The following is a 21,082-nucleotide window of genomic DNA, read 5'->3' as shown; positions in this document are numbered from 1 at the left end:
TAAAATTAATACCTATGTAGGTGATTCTCTCGAATTGATAAATGATGGTCAATAAATTTTGAATTGCTCGTGAATGAAAAGTATTGATTTGAATATAAATCTTTGAATATTTTGGATTAATGTGGACGGTACTATATAAACATAGCTTTTTTGACGACCTGGGGTACCTACTTGGTACGTAATAGCCTTGAGTATTGGTTGAATACTAAAAGGTAATAGGTACATTAGTTAGTACCATTGGGCTCTTAACTATAGGTTCACCATAATAAAACTAGTGTAGTAAAGCTGAAAATCATTTCAATTATAAATTTTATGGCACTTGGTGGGACCGCATTTGAACATTCCTCAGAATGAAATTTAAAATTTGTTTCGATACGACGTTCTCTCATGGGTACCTATTTATAGTAGGTCCACTGGCAACACCGCACCACCTGTCTTCAACACTTGAAGATGGTTAGAATTCGAACTGATGTATCTTTGTTTGCCTAGATGTCTTGGTTCTTACCATGACCCTGTTGTACCATCATTATGTTTGAACTACCGGTGGTACCCAGGTACTCCATAAAAATACACACTCGTAAGGAGAATATGAACGGTTTTAAATACCTGCTGGTACATTCCTAATAATTGGAGTGCATCCTTTGCCATATATGAACGAACCGAAATATGCGATGTCCGTTATTGTGTGGGTGTTACAAAGAATTGACTTTGTGGTACGTTATTTAACAATGGGTTCAGGTTTGGGTTTGTTTATGTGTTTCTAACCTTAAATTTGGAATACGGATATAAGGTGAGTTTAGACGACAGTTAACCATTTTTCCGCCGCTCATTACGACCGTTGTCGAAATCAAACGCATTTTTAGTAATATCAAAATAGGAAGAACCATTTTCTTATTTATTTATTACATACCTATTATGGGCCCTATTTTTTTCACAGTTTGAAGGCAGTTTTCACAGTAAAAATAATTCGAGAAGTTTACCTGCTCTCCTGATTTTTCCATGTATACAATGCAATATTTTTTATTAATTCTTTTGTTTTAATTCCAAACAGCTGATATTTATAGTATAGGCGGTATCGCCATTCTTGAACCAAAATAATCAAAGATATGTGTAATATCTTTGAAAATAATATATTTTTGTTCATGTGTCTCATTAAATTGTATCTTGTATACAGGGTGTACAAGTTATGTCCGGCCAAATTTCTTTAGAGTATCTCTCAAAACAAGGCTTACTTTGAACGCTATAATCCTAATCAAGAATCTCTTTTATCGTGTACAATGAATTTTGATTAATTTGATAGATCTCAAATTATACTACGTTTTTAGTGGAAGACTTGTGAAACCTTACAAATGACCCTACGTAAAAGCATTTTTCAGAAGTGTTGATGGAATGAATACAAAAAATTCTGTTCAACTTTACCCGAGACTTTACCTTACCATTCGACGCACATTCGATTCCGAAATAATTTCCAGTTTTATTGGAAGATCGAAATGAATTTACTGGAAAACACTCAATTTATTTTCATCATCGCTTGAATCGTTAATGAATTTTGAGAGAATAAAAGCAAATGTGAATTTTAAGTATTGATCGTAATTCAATTGGATGAGATATGCTGGATGTGAAAATTTATTTCAGAATGCTCTCTCCATCCTCCTATATTTATATAAACTCTAATCCAAATATTATTGGTAATTTAAAAAATAAGGCATAGTTTTATTTTTCATAGAAAACATATGTAAAATGAAGATATAATGTATTCAATATTGTTAACACACACTCCACTATCGATAGTCTTCAGTACCATTTCGTTTGTATCCATAATTTTTTTAGCGTCGCTCGAAATGTCGGATTCTGTCTGTAAAATTTCAGAGTAATGCCTCTGAAATCTTCCTGCATAATAACTGTCTATCATTTTCATAATTTCCATCGAGTACCATGCCATCACGGTGAAAAATATGATCGCTTTCAAGAATACAGCGAACATTCCTTGTTATTCCTTATAGTATTCTTCCAAAGCCTTGTTGATTGTATTCAAAGCGTCTGATAATTTTGGTAGTGTGATAGTGAAGAACAGAACTAGAGCATTTCCCAGTACGAACAGTTTTATGTTTTCTGTTCCCTGATCTGACTTCAACCAGTTCGTAAAAGTTAGTTCATTGTCTGAATCTGCCGAATCATTTCGGTTCGTTTCTTGATCGTTGGATTTTGAAGATTCAGCTCTTTTAGATGGCATGAATTTTTAATGTATCCAATTTCCTAGAAAAACATAACATCAGTGTATGAAAAAAATTTTGATGTATTTCATTGACAGGTAAGATCAAAAGCAGAAAAGAGGAATGACATCAGAGTCATCCCAGAATCCAGGTTTTACAGAAGGAACTACCTATATTATTATAGCAAACAGTGTGTCAATTTGAAAAAGCAAGAGTTGCAATGAAACATGAAAATAATTCAAAATGTTGCACCATCTAACTAATTTTTGCTTTTGCAGTACCCACAGATGATTCAGCCAAATTTGGTAACATTCTCCGAGTCTAACATTACAGTTATCAACCGATCGAGCACTGTTTGCTTACCCTGTATAAATAAATGTGATTCACTTTAATTTTTGGTAAAACAGTACAGTATACAATGTGGTAGAAGACCACCTAAGAAAGCGTACCACTAAAATTTAAAGTACTTGAAATCATCAGAGATATGAGAACTTCAAAATTGCATCGTTCGTGAGTATAATATACTGAGTAGCTGAATGAATAAATAAAATCATCACCACAGTTGTAAATACCAATATCTTTTCCTCAATCAATTCAAAATCAAAACTGAACAAGTTTTAATTGTTTCCCATTCCCACTATAAATTTGACCACTCAAATTATCTCGATTATTCTACTTTTGAAATGTCGTCGATCACCAGGAGCAGAAAGAGAAAAAATATCAGACACAGGGAGTTCTCAAGTACACTTGTAGTTAATTGCCTCATCGAAAAAGTTTCCCTGAACGTTTCAATAACACTCCGCTTTTCAATTGCCGAATATCGTTGGATACCTTATTGAGCTTTGTGATGGGCAATAAATCCAGGGCAGATGGAAAACTGCGGCCAACGATATAGGTCACATCAAACGAAGCGTTTCCTCATATCCCCATACTGAAGCAAAACGAAGTTGTTAACTTGTAATATTCTATGCTGAAAAGCATGAAAGCGCAGCTCTTTTTTGTAATAGGACTCATTGTCTTCTTCTGATGTCCAGACTGAAATCTTCCCTCAGGCTTCGCTTCCAATTCTTTTGTTCCAAGCCATTCGTGCTGATATCTTCCTCTTTATTTGACATGAATATTTACACAAAACTGCATAAAAACGCAGGGTTGGCTGGTGTGGACATGGAAAAAGAGGAGTTTTTTCACAATAATTTGATGTTTCTATCTTGATTATGAAAATATATTCTTGTGCAAGGAATGCATTACAAAATAGTAGCAGCTGATAAACAATGGTCCTTAGGGTGGATTTTGTTAGTACCGCATTACTTTTTATGAAAGTGAAAGTGGCATGTATTTTGCTTGAGAGAATTATAATTTTATTTCATCGAGGAAATCTTTGTCCAGGAAGCATTAGGGAGATAAGAGTGGAAAATAAAATAATTCAAATTTAATATGCTACTACAAACTGCAACTGAATAAGCGAAAGTTAGTACGAAAGAAAATCTTATCCTTCCTCTAGTCTTGACTAGTTCCTCCAAATAGAAGCGAAATAGAAGTTTCTCCAAATAGCTCTTTGTGGCTAGAATATTTTCAATTATCCACAATCTTTGGTTGAAGTCGATATTTTCTACAGTTGAGCTATCGTTAGTAATTCGACACCATGTAACACAACACTAAGCCAAATTCAAGTCTTGAATGACTAAATTTAAAAAAGTGACCTATGTAAATAAGAACCCCAAAGGGCAGAAGGACTAATGAAGTATACAATGAAGTTGGGACGGAGTACGTATTAGCATAAGAACTGTATATATCCAGACACAAGAAATTAAGTTAACGCATCAAGTTATGCGCAAAACTACTCATTGTTTATCACCTCTCTAAGCTTTACGGAGTTAACTTACCCTTATATACGCCCACACAATTAAGATCCTTTTCCTCTGGCTGCCAATGAAGCAAAGTACAGAGTTATTGTATCAAGTTGTTAGTTTCCAAGAGGGGTGCTACTGTTTGTAGTTGAAAGGAACGATGTCTGCATGTGACTGATATAATACAGTCTTATGCAGCGGTGAGAACCCATAGTTGGCTCAAATCCTATTAGATGGATAAGGATTTGTGATGGGTGCTTCACATTTGTCTTTGATCGAAGACGATTTTGTGTCAGATTCAACATCGAGTTCAATAATAATATATTCGGACAATAGAAATGAGACTGCAGTAAAGTCTCGTCTCGTGGGCATCACTATCAGTATTAGTCAAGTTGATCAAATGTAACTTGATATTTTCGAAAAAATACACACAGAAATATCAGAAGCGATGTCATGTGTACAAAACATATCTTCGACTCTTCATTCGCTACAATATAGCACAGAAACTCGTAGATGCAATTTCAGGAACGAAACATTTCTCAGTGTTGAAAAATAACGATTCTCTGGAGAGATATGAGAAAAAATATGAACATACAAGAAGCGCCTCGCTGGAAGTTCAATACGCCCTCGTAATGCCATCACAAGGGCCCTTCTTGAAAGGGCTCTCATCTATCTCGGTTCACAATCTGCGAACATAAATTGAAACCGAATGTCATTCATTCCAGGCTTCGCTCCTTATCGCTCCAGGTCGGCTGGAGTAATAATTAAGCCTGGATTCCGAGAAGTCTCGGGGTATTCGTTATCGTGACAATAAAACGCTTCAGTCCTTCAATAAACATCTGTCACAATCTAATAACGAAGGTGGCGACGTCTATTAGCGACTAACACATTTTCTATTCCAATTAATCTTTTGATCACATCTTGAATAACTAAAGAACAAGATATTTCTCAAGGTTCAACAAGTAGCGACTTCGTACTTATCCATAGACTAAGAGTCAATCCTCTACCCATATACGAGGATATATTGAAAAATTCTTAGCCTACTATAGATCAAAACAAAATTTCAATGTCAAAATATTTTATTACTCAACATATTCTCCTCTTAATTGGATACATTTATTACAGCGAACCTGCAACGTCTCTAGACTTTTCAAAAAAAGGTTTCTTCTTGCTCTGCAAACCAGACCACCACAGCTTTTATTACGTCCTCGTTGGAAGAAAATTTACGACCTTTTAAATTTTTTTCAGTTGAGGAAAGAGATTATAGTCCGACGGTACCAAATCCTAAATCATGAATTTTTTTGCATGGCAATATGAGATTTTTGTGCAGGGCCGTTGTTCTACAAAAACAAAACACCTTTGGATAGATTCGCGTCTTTTCTCTTTGATTTTTTCCCCTAGAGTGGTCAGTAATGTCGACTAGTAATCTCCGGATATGGTTCTACCCTTATACTAAAAATCAATCATGATTACTCCATGGCAATCCCAAACACCTGAAGCAAGAACTTTTCCAACAGATATTCGGACACGAAACTTCTTAGGTCTTGGAGAACCAGAGTGTCGCCATTCCATCGATTGTTGCTTTGTTTCTGGGTCGTAGAAATGTACCCAAGTCTCATCCGTAGTAACAATTCGGTTTAAGACGTCTACATCGCTTTCAAATCGAGCACAGATCGAACGCGATGCTTCTACCCTTGCACGCTTTTGGTAAACATTCAAACATTTGGGGATCCATTTTGCAGCAATTTTTCTCATATCCAAATTGACGTGAACTATATGATGAACGCGTTCGTATGAAATAATCAGTGCTTCAAATATCCGTTTTAGCCCAATTCGACGGTCTGATAAAATCATGTCATGAACTGCATCGATTTTTTCGGGGACTGACACAGAAACTGGCCTACCCGATCAGTCATCATCTGCAATGGAAAATTTACCTCTTTTGAAGCTTGCAGTCCAATTTTTCACGGTCACATACGAAAGACATTGATCACCAAGGGTATTGAGCATATCTTCGTAAATCGGCTAACCTATTAACCCTTTTAAATACAAGTATTTGATGATGGCTCGATAATTTTTCGATTTTCACAATTTTGGTGGACATCTTCTTTCTTTTAATTTATTGCGTAATTCTGGTTTACTTACCTCAATCTTCACACTGACACTTCTAATGAGTTATTGTTCGTTTCTATGGTAACGCAATATTTTTTTTATGCGTGAACTGATTCTAGGCTAACTAGATATCAATACATCCTTATACATCTTTGAACCAACCATTCAGAAAACAATGTGAAATCAACAGGCAAAGTTTTAGTCCATCACCGTATGAAAAAATTGCTCAATATCGATGGCAGCACAAGCTTACCTGAGAAGGAACGGTAAGCAATACTTATATATATTATCAAAAACCCCAATTACCATAAAAATGGTGTAGGGAAAGCGATACTTACAAGATCAAGAGAGAGCTCTCCTTGAATATTGACATATCTTACTCATCAACAGCAGAAATCTAGTTCGTGATATAATACCAATAGCAGAAACCACAGCCAACAAGAATTTGTTTTTTTGGGGTAGATTTGTTACAGATCAATCTTTGCGGAGGTACAGTATGGCAGTCTTTTATTTTCTTGAGTTGTTAGGGACTCCTAAACCTAACCTTCCCCTTCAGTACGCATAAACCCTTACTCTCTTGATGGAGTTCTTCTTGCACAATATCGTTATTTGATGTAACCCTATTCGAATTTTTGAGATTGCTTCAATTATTTATCATGTCTTCATGATTGATATTTTAGGGTAATTTTGTAAATTCTCCTTCATCCTCTATAATAGTTTCCAAAAAGTAGTTTCCTGATTGTTACCGACAAGAAAGTTTCATTCTGTGATCATCCTAAAGTATTTTCTGGTATATGGATTCTCTACAATGTCCAGAATCTTATTTCTTTAAAGAACGAAAATCAAAAGAAGTCATTCTACCCCTAAAGATGTGAATAAGTTGGAGCCTCGGGTGGAGCCAATGCATTTTTAGTAAGAATAGCTTAACGGTAATCGATAATTCCAGTTTGAATAAATGAACCGTTTGAACCTTGACCAATTTCATCCTGATCAAAACCCAGTTTCTGCTTAGAGTTCTAGCCGAGAAAGGAGATTATCAGAGAGCAGACAGACTATCCAGAAATGACGGTAATGCATCTTTTTATGTCAATTTTGGGTCCATTTTGAAGCGCTCGTTCCACAGTCATAACTGCATATCAGATTTTCAATTTATGACTGACGCATACTCTAATATGATCGATCGCGAAGGCTAATTAATCAAATTAACACCATTTAGTATCATCAGTGTCTGCCAGAATGGTCGCGGAGGACAACTAATCTCGTTAGGGGCAATTACCATGGGCCCCATAACTCGAATGACAAAAAGGACGCATTTCCATCGGAATATTACGCCCAAAGTTATATTGACGAAGTTTGACTTTCTCGGCAAGACTGAGATTTCGTTTTGGAATGAATGCCTGCAGTCTGCCATCCACAGAAACACTGTCTGACGAGAAATGCTCGACAAGAAGTTTTGCGTCTTTCTATCGCTAATAGAAATTAAAAAAAAAAACATCTTTTCAGGATTATTCCGAAGGTCAAGGTCAAGTCCTTGGAACCGTTCTGTCTAGACGAATTTTTAACTGACCCCAGCTTTTTCGAGATTTTCGATAACTCTCGACACGAGTATCTCCCAGAAAAATGTGTTTGTTTATATAAAATAAATAGGTACCTATATCTTTAAAAGTGTCATATTTGAAGGGGGAAATAGAATCATTTTTCGATATTCCCCTAGGGCGTTTACCGCCGAGTGAAAATAGATACCCTTTGCATGTTTCAATCTTCACATCACAGTTCTCCACTTTTACGAGTTTTGTGGCAACCAAGGTTGGGGAGTGGGAGGCGAGACGTTGAAAAGTTTTATTAGCTTCGCTTGTTTCGTCGAACTTTTGACTTTTCCTGAGCCTCCTACGCCCGCTGTATTATGGAAAATTTCAACTGTGACGGATCATCTACGGGTCCGGTCACTAAAATTCGTAAGGGAGCGTAAATATTTGTTACCACCAGGCGGGGAACAAATTATGTTGGAAGTTGGGAAAGCTGTTGACTCGAGTCAATCGTGGCTGATAAGGTTGCATAGTTTTATTTACTTGAAAGTTTTACTGAAGTTGTATAGGAAGCCGGGAGAAACAATTGATTTTTGTACTCTTGAAAGCGAAAAATGAAGAATGTTGGAAGGGCTTTGAGTGGATGAAATAATTGGATTTGACAGAGTTGATATTTCGCTTGATTTATTCACGTCGTCTTCAATGGTAGTCCACTTTCAATATATTTGGTTGTGAAAAATTTTCCTTCGAATTTGACTTAAAATCTTCTGTTTTTTAGATGATACCTCCTAATCAAACCACCTAGTTTTTGCGTGCGGAATGGATTAGCAGGGGTTTTTCCCGCACGCAAATATTATAGAGTAAATTAAATTCTATCATGTTTCTATGCATAGAACGTCAACGATGAGAAACCCTTAGTAACGACATGCAGAATAACGTCTGTCATTATATATGAATTAATCAAATGAGATATGATCTGTTTCGTAAAATGGATACATTTATATATTTCAAGCGCTTGTAGAAAAAATATTGTTCCTAACTCTTGCGTAAAGTGTCTTGCCCGCACTCAACTGCTTACCCGAACTCTGCTTCGCATCGTTCGGGCAACGGCAGTTTCGTGCGGGCAAGTATCACTTTCCGCACTTGATAGGAAAATAACTATTTACTAAACAAACCTTCATGATAAACTCTGTCAAATGCTCTGGCGATGTCCAGTAAAACAAGTGAAGCAACGGATTCTTCTTTATTTGTGATCCTTCTGTATTACCCCATCAGTTATCGTAATGTTCTTTATCAAAAGAATATATACAGGGTGAGTCTTCGACTTTTACAAATCATTTAACAGTGGATTTTTGAGGTCAAAAGAATCACATTTTTCCTGTTCCATTTTTTCCGAATCGGCTCGGTTTAAAAGATAGAGGCTGTTGAAAAGCCATAAAAGATGTTATTCTCAGTTCTGTCTACAAGACGGTTTTATCGAATAAAATGAATTTCGGAATATAGTTTTTTATTTATTATACTGTATTCACATTTATTTTAGCAGTCGGTTGGCCATGAAATAATTTTATCAAGTCTTTGTAACTAGAAAGGAGTAAGGTTGGCACTCATGAAATGTCGTTAATGTCATAACGCCGTTGCCACAACTAATATCAATTTTTATTGAGAAAATGTCGAATGTGTTTGAAAGAGAGAGAAGACAGGGTTTCAGGAAGTGCTATTTAAAATTCAGGTCCGCTCATTCAAATAGTTATACCCTGATATTCTAAAATCCACAATACGTCAGATGGTAGCGAACATATTCAATGTAAGAGAATTCATATAATGTTTCATCTGAATATAAACGACTTATATTTCAGCTGAATATTTCCCAGGGCCGGAGCGAGGGCGTGGCGAGAGAGGCGGTCGCCACGGGCGCTAGCGATCTGGGGGCGCAAAATGAAAATAATAAAAAAACAGTACCTATTCCGTCCAATTGAATATTTTTCATTTAATATTTAACACAAAACATAATATTATAAAAATATGCCAAACACATTATACATACCTATGTGTGTGAATTAAATTAATGTGAACGTAAACGAACACTATACAGGTGGGATTGTAAACAACGTCCGTAGTCCACAGCATGGACTGGCGAATAATAATCAAATACTTAATAATAATAAATTATTAAGATATAGTCCACACCATCAGTCTGAAAACAGAATGCGTCGCCACAGCCTTCTAAAGAACGTCTCTATTGACGGCTGTGGCGTCGCATAACAACCAACGCGATAACAAAGGCCATGTCGAGATCTACTTACAAAAAAACTATCGGAGACCGATTGAGGCGCAAAACCTTAGCCGATCGGGGGTATTTCCTTCAGAACATAGACAACAATAGCTCCTGGAGAACTGGAGAGCTGGTAAATTATCACAGATAGAGGTTAGAGAAGAGGAAAAGAGAAGAAAAATAAAATAGCCTGGAGGAGAAGCTGATGATGAAACATTTTAATTTTGACTAGAAGAATAAGCTGAAAAAGGACCTCATTCAAGTATTGAACTATATTTCAGTGCAAATCCAATAAAGATTCAGTGTTTTGCCAGAAGTTTCTGAAGACAGCTTTCTCGAGGAAATATGTTTGCAAGGCTTTCTACTTGGCGAATTAAACAAGAAAGCATTGAAGTATAGTGCCGATTCAGATCCATACAAATTTGTGGCCACTCAGAATATTCTTGACTTTATCAGTAACTACAGCTGCCACAGCTAGATATTAACGTTCTTTCAACAAATTGAAATTAGTGAAAACCTATTTAAGGTCTTCAACTGGACAGGACAAGCTGACTTATTTAGCATAGCAGTCCTATCAATAGAAAAGAAAAAGAGTCACGACATCATTGATATTCTTGCAGAAACTAAAGCAAGAAAAGTCAAATTATAGTTCATTTTGAATGCATGTTATTGTTATTTCGTATCCCTTTTATTTTGATTTTATTTGTATTGATTTCTTTAAAATAGGAATGATTTTTCCGAGTAAAAAAAGCTAGGTATTCGATTATGAAAGATAAATACAAATCAACATAGGAAAGAGAATTTCTTAGGGGCGCATTATGAGAATTAGCCACAGGCGCCAGAATCCTAGTTCCGGCTCTGATATTTCCACAATCAGAAAGATTGTGAATGAAGAGGATGACAAAGAATTTCCTTCTATTGGCAGACCCAAAAAGTGGTGGCATTTGAGAATTTTATGTTTGGGTGAATTGATGCGAAACGTTACTACAGGATTTTCGATTAATATCATCGAAGAATAAGTTTCCGAAAATTGATTTTTCTATTTTTCATTTGACTTGTCCTATCATACATTGTAAATATCTTAAGGTACCAATAAATACCTAATTATTATTATTATATCAATGCATTAAGATGAACAGCCACAAATACGAGCCAGTTGTCCTGTTAATTGTTTATTCATGTGAAATTTTTGTTCAAAGGTGAAATTCATCTCAACTTGAAACTTCCTTCCATTCCTTTTACTTCCATTCATGCAAGATGATTTTTGTTGAAGAATTTAACATTTTTGTAATTATCTGTTAATTCCTTCGAGATATACCCATTCCCAACCACTGCATCATATGCATTTTATCTTCGGGTTAATATTTTTGAAATCTACAACTGATGTAATGTATTCAAACTTTTGCCAAAGAAGATAACGAACATTACCTCTCCTCAAGCTAGTGCATATTTGCATATTATGATATTATTATTATACTGATCTCTTGTATTTTCCATGCAAATAACTGGATTTGGTATGCCTTCAGTCAGTTTGTATAAACTTCAATTACGTTCGTCACATACTTTCCGAAGAGGCTCTACATCTTAGAACATAGAATATCAGGAAGGAGCTTTTTCGAATAAATGTGACGGGAATTGTGCGACGGAAACGGCCATACTGGTCTTCCTAGTTTTGATTTGAAAGGTGGCAGACTTGGAAGTCAAATGATTCTGTTATCTGTGGCCAAATGATCAAAGTGATGTTTTAACTTAATTTTGGTAATATGGATTCTTGAATTTCGCTGGAAATGAGGATTTTGGATATTTTAGCGGGAATAATTCATTGGTAGGTGATTCTTTTAAGCTGAAAATCAGGTATTAATTTTGAATTCCTGAATTTCATGACATAACAAGGTTATCCCATAACACTCCATGGGCGTGATGTTAAGTCAGAGACCTTGATACTCGGTACCATGAAATACCAAAAATTCAAAGAACCCCACTCTTGCAACTAAGTTGGACGGTATCTAATGAATATTTGAACGTTTTGTAATAGAAAAGTATTCTTCATATTTTCTCGTATAATGCGCCGTTTTCGAGTAATTTGATATTCAAAAATTAAATAGTATCTGTGAAATTTGAAAAATTGTATACTTTGGCTGAAAACGACTCTGTTTGAAAGATCCACAGAAGTGTATTGTCGCAGACTCAAAATCGTATATAGGAAAAAAGTGTTTCTTTCGACCTAAAGAATCCACTATCAAAGACTCACCCTTCTCGATAGAGTTTTTCTGAATCCCAAATGCTCTATTGGTAAGAGGTCCAGTTCTGCAATTTTTTCGGTTACCCTTCTGGTTATAACTTTCGACTATGCTTCTCACAATAAACTACCAGATTTGTGTATTTATAAAAGTAGAAAAACGACCAATTCCGAAACTAACACGTCAAATAACGACTGTTATCCAATTGTAAGCAATTTTAGAGTGCTTGATAGTTTATTATGTCTTCTTTGCCCATATATTAGATAATATTTTCAATTTTGTCGAAGCGTAACAAAGATAGTGAGAAAATGTGAATAGAAAAAAGAAGAAAAACTGTTTTAAAAACCCTGCATCATTTAAAATGATCAGTATTTTATATTGCCCTCACTTGTGCTGTGAAATTCATTAAATATTATGCGAATCTCCTATTCTCTTTCTTTTCTTCCCATGCCACTCACCTTTTTCCCCATTCATCAGAAAATTTTAGGCCCGAATTTACCTCGTTCGCCTAATCAATTACATGGGAGTTCTTCCTTTCAACTCCTCCACCGTATGAAATTATCCATCTCCTGTGAGCCACATCCTTTTCCAGATGGTTCCGGTCTATGGATGTAGGGGCCATAAACTAATTTGCCAAGTGGGAAAATACTGAAGGCTGACAGCGGAACAGCCTCATCAACATGCAATAACCTGTGAAATTGCGGATATTGCTATTCGAGTCCGTAAATTGTCACTCTGCAAAGCTTCTTGCAATTTCCGAAAATGCTGCACAAGCCGCGGTCGATTTTTTATCATTATGCCCTGATGAGTGCGGAAAATTAATTATGGATGAAGTTCCCAATGTCTGGAGGGGAAATTATTCACAGATTGATTCCAGGAACGTCGAACTTTCATGGTTTAACTAACTAATTGATCAGAACAAATTAGTAACGCGCAAACATCCTGAAAGAAGAAGATATACTTGAAAATAGTTGAAATCGTTTGTGCTAAGAAATTCCTCCTGAACTTCAACCCCATTCTCGTACAAATCTTGTAAGATTGAAGACTGAAAATCCACTTGATTGGCCAATCCTTAAGTGGATCCCTGTATCAGAGGAAACCCCGTTTTTTAAGTTGTTTCAAGACTCACTGAAACTTTTGCGATGGGAAGATTCGATTCTCCACTCTCTGTTGTCGTGACTGGCTGGCTGGCTGGCTGCAAGAAATTAATTAAATACATCTCAAGTCCATCATTTGCCAGCCTGATTTACGCGACATGCTTGCCGGCTAACTAGACGTGTAGTTTTGACTACAGATGGGACCCGGCAAGCGCAATTAATGAACGACTTCATCAAGTGCATTCAGATGCGCCATTTCGTTCCAGACTGACGTCATGGGATTCTGGGTTGTCGAGAAGGGATGTTTGGTTTGAATTCCGTTAAATGTTCATATTGGTTCATGAAAATTTCTTATGCGAGTTCAAAAATATATGGGTTGAATTACAGTTTTTGTGCTCTGGAAGTTTATTTTCATAACTTGTGCTGTTATCCTTTTTGTACTATATTTTTGTATACTGTTTTTTATTGAATGAATATTAAAATTATTAAAGAAATTCAAATTTCGATTTTATTCTGCTGATTTTATGATTCCTTCGTTCAGAATCTGTATTAATCGTTTCCTGATGGAACAAAACTTAGGTACCTTACATTTTTCTCAAGGGAATTCCTCTTGGTGTGTCTGGTCTTTTGTGATCGATGAACACATAACTCTGAGGCAAGTTCAGAATCAAGAGATTTGTCAGTAGAACTCTTAGATACGACGAATGGAGGTTTAGCCTTCCTCATTAGCAATTTTGATTCCTAACATTTATTCAGTTTCTTACTCAGTCAGTTTTCATCTTGAATCATGAATTCAGCAAGGGTTTTCCACTTCAAATCTCGATTGATCTGAATTCACCTGACCTCCAAGTTGTAGGTATATATTCCACATCGTACCAGTTTGTTTTCTGTCGCTATTCTTTTGGTATGGATTTGTCACAACTGTGTCACATGTAAGTTGAGGTCTTCCATCGAATTCTATTGTTTACAATTCTGTCTCTTTCAACATTTGGCTCCCATCAGTGGATACACACTGTTCATTGCTGGCTTTGCTTTGTCGATGGCTTGTTTCCCAGTTTTATCTTCTCTTTTGCCTGTTGAGCACAATTTTCCACATGATATATCAGTCATTTGTTTGGTCGATCTTCGTTCTATGAATGGTTTGCGATGTCCATTTGCGACTACAGTGTTGTCAGGGCATAGTGCCTCTATTCAGTGAACCAAACATTATTCATATTCATCATGTTCATATTACCAAAATAAAATAATATCATTTTTTATTCATATTCATATTCATATGCCAATCTATTCGAAGGGCAGTTACCACCAAGAAGAGATTCAAAAATTCTTCTTCTCTAGAATCTGTCATAGATTTTGAGATTATTCCATATCAAAGCAATATATTTGAGGCAAATGAAGTAATACCCACTGAAACTTGAAATTCATTTTCTCCGAAAGAGAAATAAATTCCGTACATATCTATGTACATTCCAGACCTGAAGCCGCATCAGCGTTCCTGGTCTCTGAAAGGAGTGTTATGAATTAACTTCTGGATTCGCATCCCGTATTTTTAAGTGTTTCTGCAGCGTAGAAAATTGAGTTTTGAAAGGCTGATAAAAAGCATATGGAGATCAACATCAAAGATTCGGTTCCTGAATTATTTCCAAGCAACGAAATGAAAGAATTTTTTCTAATTAATTCGTGGTTTACCCAAATGAGCCACATAAAGAGCAAGCGTTGGCTCATTGAGGACTCATTTTGTTGAAACACGCTGGAGCAAAATCAATGTTGCCAGAGGGCAGAGCAATATATAGTAAATTTGGAGTAAAATTACAATGATGTAATCCGGAGAAGAAAGGGTGGCTTCATTTAACGAAAAAATGTATCCTCTGCTTACGTTGTGCAACTATTTGCAAAATTTGCCGCTACTGGTTCAGTCAAAAACAAGAAGAGGGTGCATGAAAGGGACGAAGCGAGGAACATGACTGTCTTAGGTTATGTAGCAATGGATACGACCTTTAGTACTAGGAAATTGTCCGATGTATCTAGTGTTTCACGCACAACGATCATGAGAAACCTTAAATAATATAAAATCCATCCTTTTAAGATACGATTGGTTCAGGAACTGAATGAGGATGATCCCGATCGCCGACTCTAGTTCTGTGAAGTGGTCGGTGGTCATACTCATCTTCCCCAAAAATTTAATGTTTAGGTGGGTATTTATGGAAATCACATAATCGGCCCTGTTTTATACCCGGTAATCTCAATGACCAAATTTATTCAGATCTATTGGAGAACGCTATTTATTCAGCCCACGTGCAATTATTGGAGAATGCAGAAGACCATCAAACGATCATTTTCCAACAAGATGGCGCACCACCTCATTTGGAAAGAAGAAGAAGGAAGAAGGGTGAAGGGGACATATTGAGTGGCTGAACTGGCTCTACTGGACTTTTTCTACCTGAAATCTAAAATTTACGCTACCCATGGACGTGAACGTCTTCAGCAAAACTTATATTACTGCATGGAAGTGAATGGTGCCCATTTCAAGTATTTAATGAACTTATCACAAAAGTAATGGGTGGGCAAAATTCGTTGTCTACTGAAAGGATCTCGAGATCTATAGCAGCTAGAAGAAAACGGATGACACATTTCCATGCTCTTTTCCGGAGAAACAAAGAATGGCGAAAACCGCAGCCTCCTACGATGCTTCGTTTTTGAGTTTGACAATTTCGTAAAGTTCTCATAACTTTTTTCTCTTTGAAGTTACAAATCTGAAACTTGAACCTTCCACAGGCACTTTTTTACATAGAATACATTGACGAGCTCAAAATATTTTTTTATTTCGAATCATTAAGTGAACTTTGTTTTTATAAATGCAAAATTTTATTGAATTTGTTATTTTTTGAATTGAAAAAAATCTTTCGTCAGCAGATTCTACGTATGAAAGTGCGTAAGGAGGTTCAAGTTTCAGATCTGTAACTTCAAAGACAAAAAAGTTATAAGAACTTTTGGGAATCGTCAAAATCGCATTTTTTCTTTATAAGTCGAAATTTAAAAATGATAAGCCGATTATGTTTTCATATTTGGATTAGTCATGAAAAAAGAGTTTGAGAATGTGTCATCTGTTTTCTTCTAGCTGATATAGTTCTTGAGATCCCCTCAGTAGACAACGAATTTTGCCCACCCTGTATTCTAACTATTTTTACCTATCATTTCGTTATCGATGAAAATTTTGAAGGGAAATTTCAGGATCTGATAATACTCGATAAGATCTTCAATATGAGGTATCGCAACACCCCTCATTCCTATTCGAAATCAAGGGTTTGTGATCACCCCCTCTAGGGGGTTGCAGTTACGGGGATGCAAAGAGCGGAAAAGTGTTCCCCCTCGAATCAGAAATTGACGGGTCCGAGGGATTTTCCACATTTTCCTTTTAAAGCCGGAAAATCGTTGGACCACACTGTATATTTGTTAAAACTCTGTTTTCCGAGTTCATGAACGTAATGTTTCTGTTATTTTCCTCTTCACAGGGAATAATCGCAGGAGTGTGGCGGTGGAGGAAAATTAATTACCAACAGAATAATTTTCACGAGCCTTGCGTCGGCCGTCATTTCACGGTTTCACAGTAGATAAATGGCGTTTCCAACGTTTCTGGCTGAAATTCCAATTTCTACATCAAGTACATCAACTCGGCCGTTGTGTGTGACACAAAAATTTAATCGAGGAGGGTGTCTTTCAAAAGCAACGTTGAAGACACTGCCGGCACTCTCGTTCTATTCAATTTCGCGTGGGCTTCCTTCATTCTATTTCTTCGCTGGTTTCTTCGAAATGAAAGAACCGATCTCTAGTGGTGCTGATGGGTTTGGATGAAGTAGATTTACGAAGTTAGGGGAAGGTATTATCCTGTTTCGATTCTAACCTTATCAGTACATTGTATTGAAAGAGATAAGATTACCGAAAAACCTTGTTGTCTACTTCAGAAAGAGTTAATGTTTTATTGGTACATTGGCCAATAAAGAACAGAGGTCTTTTCTGCAAGGAACAAACTGCAAATAACCAAATTTTGTTGCATAGAAGCAGCTATAATAAATAGGGGAACATTTCCTGAAATAAACTAAACCAGGGGCAACAGGGGTATCAAAAAAAAAAAAATAGAATTATTCAATTGTATTAGTTGGAGAGCCGACTATGCTAAATCGGTATTTACTCGAGCGTCATGGAGACCTAGTGGATTTTGAAGATTATATGGTAGAAAGAAGAAAAAGGTTCTATGATGTATGCACTTTCAGCTGTGGGGAAAGAGTTTGCAGGTTTTCAAAGATGTAAAAAAAAATAGTCAGGTGAACATACTCGAGTATGTCAGATTAGGATACTTTATAAGCCCTATGGGTTTCTGTTGAAAATGGTGAAAAAGTTTCGAGTGTGTCAGATGTTTAGAGGATATGTTAATTGGACCCAAAGGAAGCTACTTTTCAAAATATAGACAATTCGGACGTGACACAAGGTCACAGCCGAGGTCACAGCGGTCCTTTGAAAATGCAAAAAAAAAATCGTTACTTGTACATACTCGAGCATGTCAGATTTTCATACAGATGGTTAATCTCGGTGTTGCAGACTTGTTGACCCATTAATCTGATACTAATCAGGATAGGTTTTCTTAATCTGACAGTTTGAAAATGATAGCAATGCAGTTTTTTAGATATCTCCCTTCCTATACCTTTAATCGTTTCTGTATCCATTATGAACGTTGTAGACCATTAAATTCCATACAACTTTTCTCTGAAGCAATTTTACATACTCCCAACCTTTTTCGAGTTAGAGGGTGATGAGGGCGAGGAGCTCAGCCACACATGCATAAGGCCAAGGTCAATGTAGAAACCCGTATAGCTCAAATACGTTCAAAAGTAGAAAAAATTGCTTCGAACAAAATTTGTAGAAAATGTTATGTTCTACAACTTTTATAATGAATGCGAAAACAATATGAAGCCCAGGAGAGGAGGTAAACTGATTTTTGTGACCTTTATGGCCAATTTTTATTGTTTCGGCTTGCTGAAACTGTCAGATTATATTTTTTCCGTTATTCTTGAATCATTAGCTTCTCCCACACATTTTCGTCACGCTTAAATTGTGGAACTAAGAGAATATATACTTTTCAACATGTAATTAACCACTTTTATCTTAATCTGACACGCTCGAGTATGTACAATGATCGTTTTTTTTTTTACTATTCTGACAGGCTGTCCTAGAGAATTCCCCCTTTGTACAGGTCTTATTTTTGGTAGAGGTACTCAACAGGGTCTAAGGTGTCTCCTCTCATATGAATCTGACTCGCTCTAGTAAATCCCGGATTTTTCTCTTGGAAAAAATCTTCGATTTTTCTCCGAGCTTTCACAGTTGAAGTCAAGGCATCGCAGCTAAATTCATGTTTACTCCAATTTCTCGAAGAAGACCCAGTTTGCCAGGCACAGCTCTCTCAGTATTCAGCCCTGAAGCCTGTGATACTTTTCTCGTCATTTATCTTCCGTTGGTCCTACTATTGCGCCTCTGCTTCCAACGAGCATTCCGACCCGTCTGGTAATTTGCCATATTTTTAATTAGTTCCCGTTATTCATAAGAGACTTTCAGCCTCACTGTCGGCTTCAATATACTGTTCGGTGTCTCGTCGAATTTATTTTCGCCATTGTAGCTGCTGACAGGACGAAATGAATTCGTGGTTGTAATCCTGATGCGGTGCCATACAACATTCCGTCCAGACTTTGTCGATTAATCAACTAAATCAACAGACCTAATGGGTATCAGGCATCGATTTCTGACTATTAGAGATATTTCCGGTGGGATTTTGATCGACTTGGAATAAACAGCGTAATTATTTACAAATCGTTAAACTATATAATCAAGGATAATAATAATGATACTTAATGATGTCGCTGAAGTAGTTAATGGGAACTGTTCATTTGAAAAGCCCGTTTAAATTTCTCAGGCAGCGGAACTTACTGCTTAGCCAACAAAATTAAAAACATGTAATCTGTACGTCTTGGAGGTACAGTGCTGTCAAAAGAGCTCGAGATGTAGCTGAAGATTGACCTCAATTTGGCTGATATTACTGAATCTTGACTGAAAATAATCAGAATTGGGGCTGATTTCATCATCACATGTTGTTCACAAAAAAATTTTGACCGAAGGCGACTGAATCGTACTAGCCAATTCATGATCGTAAGGACAAAGAAATGGAGAGCGTTCCATCGAAAAGAGTTGATGCTGACCATGGATTCGATCTCATTTGACCTCGTCAGAGCAATAAGAGTCCCTATAAATGTATATACGAAGCTTTAGGCCAAAGACTCAATATCGACAAAACCAAAGTCCGCCAGAAAGCCTGTAAACAGATATCAGCCTGGAGAATGAAACTCTAGAACAGGTCGAGCAGTTCAAATACTTGGCAAGCTTCATAAATACTGGGGCCAATCCGGACACGGAAATACACAACCCAATTCGGCATCACGGGCATTCTTGAAGCTAAAGGACACAGTGTTTCAAAATCGCGACCTCAATATGAAGACCAAGACAGATGTTTACAAATCAGTGGTCCTCCCAACGCTTCTTTACGGAAGCGAAAGCTGGACGCCCTACAGCTTGAACAAACGCAACGACATCTGAGACAAATAATGCACATCAGATGGTTCCACAAAGTTTCGAATGCAGAAGTCTTGCAACGCGTGAGTTGTACAACAATTGAGACTCAAGTAACGAAGGGCCGACTCAGATGGAGCGGCCACATTCTGAGGATGCAAGACACAAGACTCCCCAAAATGGCTCTGTATGGCGAATTTACAGAGGGAGCCCAGAAACCAGGAGGCCAGTATGAGCGGTTTAAGGATACACTATATCAGTCCCTAAAATCAGTTGATGCCAATCATAACTGGAAACAACTAGCGTTAGACAGGTCACAGTGGAGGTCTTTGGTACACAGTTATAATGGAGACTCGAGAAGGATACAGCGGCGGCTAGATCTGGTTGGTGACTATCCATGCCCTGAGTGTGGAAGGATCTGTAGGTCACGGTTGGGTCTCTTCAGTCACAGGAGGATACACAGTCGCAATTAGCCCTAAGAAAGTCTGTTCGCACCGTTTTTTTTGTTTTTTTGTAGATTTATTCCCGGTAACGGGATGCAATGAATGAATGAACAGTCCTCCAATCATAAATTAGCTAGTTCAATTCAGATTGTAGCACTTGTTGTGTTCATATCGACGAGTGGTAGAAGATATGCATCTCAATCGATTCTTTTTAAACGAACGATGGATTTTGCACAACCACAACATGCTACTTCATTAGTGAATCAATGGATTCACGCCACTTGAAGGTCTGCAGATCAAAACTCTGATGCGGCCCAAAAACTCCCGATTTTTTTTTCAGTGAATTAATAATTTATGTTTTTTGTTCATCAATACTGATAACCTATCATTGATTATATGATCTGTCGAAGTCAAACTACTTCATTATATTCTTCTGTAGAGCTACATCCCGAATGATTTCACATTTTTCGAAAAATTGAATAAGCTTAATGATTGCTGACTGCCTAGACATTCATAAATAATTTTCCGTAATTTTTCTATATCACACAAATGGTGATGCAGTAGTGGAAATGAGAATATAATCGGCAGCATTGTTAAGCCCTTGCGTTATGTAAATGTAAAACATGATATTTGCAATTCCAGTACGATACTGGCGATAGTGGAGGTTGAAGCATCCGAGCATGGAGTTCAAATCGTAAATACTTCAAAAACATAGGTTAA

At 36.7% G+C, this 21,082-nt stretch overlaps 1 protein-coding gene across 1 annotated transcript in view; it reads left to right on the top strand.

Moving 5' to 3' along the window:
- The first annotated feature begins 501 nt into the window (after window positions 1-501).
- LOC123315344 (tyrosine-protein phosphatase non-receptor type 13-like) overlaps window positions 502-21,082 on the top strand; it is a 107,102-nt gene continuing 86,521 nt past the window's right edge. Inside the window, exon 1 of the mRNA XM_044901007.1 lies at window positions 502-790. The gene's annotated coding sequence lies outside the window, so the exon portion shown is untranslated. The remainder of the gene's footprint in view (window positions 791-21,082) is intronic.

Source organism: Coccinella septempunctata, chromosome 6 (assembly GCF_907165205.1).
Source record: "Coccinella septempunctata chromosome 6, icCocSept1.1, whole genome shotgun sequence".
NCBI lineage: Eukaryota > Metazoa > Arthropoda > Insecta > Coleoptera > Coccinellidae > Coccinella > Coccinella septempunctata.
The sequence above is the reverse complement of the archived record's forward strand: the minus strand, read 5'-3'. Positions and strand labels throughout refer to the sequence as shown.